This window comes from Priapulus caudatus, unplaced genomic scaffold (assembly GCF_000485595.1).
Source record: "Priapulus caudatus unplaced genomic scaffold, Priapulus_caudatus-5.0.1 Scaffold1200, whole genome shotgun sequence".
Classification (NCBI taxonomy): domain Eukaryota; kingdom Metazoa; phylum Priapulida; class Priapulimorpha; order Priapulimorphida; family Priapulidae; genus Priapulus; species Priapulus caudatus.
In genome coordinates this window covers 89,068-91,666 of record NW_014578261.1, presented here as the reverse complement: position 1 = coordinate 91,666, position 2,599 = coordinate 89,068, and positions in this window count along the sequence as shown.

Sequence of the window (2,599 nt, the reverse complement as noted above, 5' to 3'; positions counted from 1 at the left end):
TTATACCTGGCAGGCTAATCCCTATTGTTCTTTTGCCACCAGTAATCGACAGTGTACGCTGCGATCCCTACAGCGGGTTATCAGGCGTAATGTCCATTCAGTGCTCGCTGCGCCGTTTGGTATACAGTACGCTTGCAGTTACGACAGAGAGGAGGGAGAGCGAGAGAGAGAGGGAGAGCGAGAGAGCGAGAGAGCAAGAGAGCGAGAGAAAGAGAGAGCGAGAAAGAGAGAGAGAGAGAGAGAGAGTTTGCGCCCTGGGGTTTAATACCACGAAATAACACTTAGTACTCCGTGGTCTACAAAGCTATGCAGGAGTCTATCTGACAGCGACTCCTGAAGCTATCCTTGTATACGATTGTCACGTTGCATCAATTAAGGGTTGGTTGCACGTTACATTTGGTGAACGTAAAAATAGGTGTGACTGTGGGCCGGCACATTGCAATTTGTTGTAGTACGACGTCGGTGGTCTGGTGACCTTTTCACTTTGGACCTGCGAGTCTGCTGCTTGAGGACAGATTTGGGGAGGTGGTGAAGGTTAGAATACTTCTCCGTATTTGCGCGTTCTGTCTTGCGCGAACCATTACCTTCGGACTTGGTTTCCGAACTCCCCTCCTCGCTGCTGTCTGCCTCGCTGTTGGATGGGTGGCCTTCGTGAAGGATATCCTCGGTTTCTGATTTCGCCGACTCCATGGCGTCTTCACCGGTCATGTTGCCATCGGTGGTGTCGACTTCTCGTGGGTAGGAAACCACGAAGTGACCTTCATCCTCAGTGTCAGATCTCTCATTGACTGTCAGCACCTGTAGGCTTCCACTGGAGCCCGGACTCTTACCATGCCAGTCCGAGACCAGTTCCCGGAAGTCTAACAGCTGGTTGCAATGCAGCATCTTGATCACACCTGGTTTTCTCAGCGACGTGACGTGGTAGACAGGGCCTTCAAAGTCGGGCCGCCCAACCATTGGTGTGGCTGCGGTTCCAGACGTCCTGGATTTTGTGCCTGCCTTGTATCCCTGGTTTTCAGGAAGATCCTTCCCCCAATTGGATAACTGTTTCTCGCATACTAGTATGAAGTATCCCCGAGATAGCACCGAGATAAATCCTCGGATAACTTGCAGACCCCGGATGGGTTTACCGTTTATCTCGCACTACTTTTTAATCCAATAAATTTCCTTAATTACAAGGTCAAAGGTCACCTTTACAGTTTTTGGGCAATCAATATTAATAAAATAAATTAAAAAAATAATAATATAAATAAAATAAATAAAAATAATAACAAATAAAAATTAATTAAAAAATTAATTAAAAAAATAAATAGAAAATTTTGCAAATTATTGAATTACTATTTGAACTAAAATGTTCTTTCTGCAATAAAAAAATAAAATAAATAAATAAATAAAAATAAAAAATAAAAAAAAATAAAACAATATGCGAGAAAAAGGTTCTATCACAGTATGAGCTTGAGATTGGAAATATCTCAAGCTCATACTGTGATAGAACCTATTAATCCTGGGCATTCTTATTGGTCCGTGACTGTCGTCGAAGTGCCTCTTCCTCCGTTCGACTAAATGCCTGTTTGCGGGCCACATCGAGATGCTTGTAGTGGTCGGCCACCCACTGAGTGACGTCACTCATCATTTTCATCCTTGGCTCTCTCTAAGAGGTGGTCGATTGAGAGTTTTGGCTCATTCCAAGAAGAGGAAATAGGGGAGAACCCTGTGGTAGGCGTGAGGCGTGCAGTTGTGGCATATACCAAGCCTGACAGGTATTCTGGCACCGCTCCTTCTTCGGGGCTCGAGTGTACTCAACAAGTCATGTATTGTCCGGTTGAACAGTTCGCACTGTCCATTTCCTTCCAGATGGTAAGGAGTTGTGCGACTTTTGACACCCTATATAAAAGTGTACAGCTCCCGAACGATTTGGCTTCTCAAATTACGTCCCTGGGCCAGTGTGCAGTCTCCTAGGCACTCCCAACGCGAACAAACCAGTGATCTACAGTGTCTTAGCCACCGTGGTAGCTTCCCTGGTCTTAACGGCTATGGCTGCGTGTACTTGGTGAAAATATTACCCTTATTAATTATTTATCAACAACACGTCCTCCTTACCTCCTAACAGGCTCCCAACACTGTGAAGTCAATCGCCACTATCTTCCTGTGGTGACTTGCTATCAGGCTTCCCATGGCTGTTTGGGTCGCTTCCCAGGTTTTGCCATGTGCAGACGTTGGCACTTCTTTGACATGCTGGCTCGACCTCTCTAACAATGTTTGGCCAAAAGCATATGGCCGCTCGCGAGACGTAGGGTTCTTTCTATGCTCTTGGTGTCCAGCTTTCATGTACGGCCTGTAGTACTGCTGGCTTTCAGGGGCAGCCGTAAGCAGACCTGCTGCACGTTCTGACCACATTCCACCAATACTCGGTGAAGTACGTTGTCTATGGACTCAAGCAGACCCAGTCGCGCGACCCTTCGGACCTCCATGTGTTTCTGTTTTAGTTCTTGCACTGTAGGGCTTGCTTCTTATCCCCAGTGCAGATCGTCGTAAGTGTTGGGTCATCCCGTTGCAGCTTACTTAGCTCTTGGTCTGGATATTTCAAGGCAATTGTGGC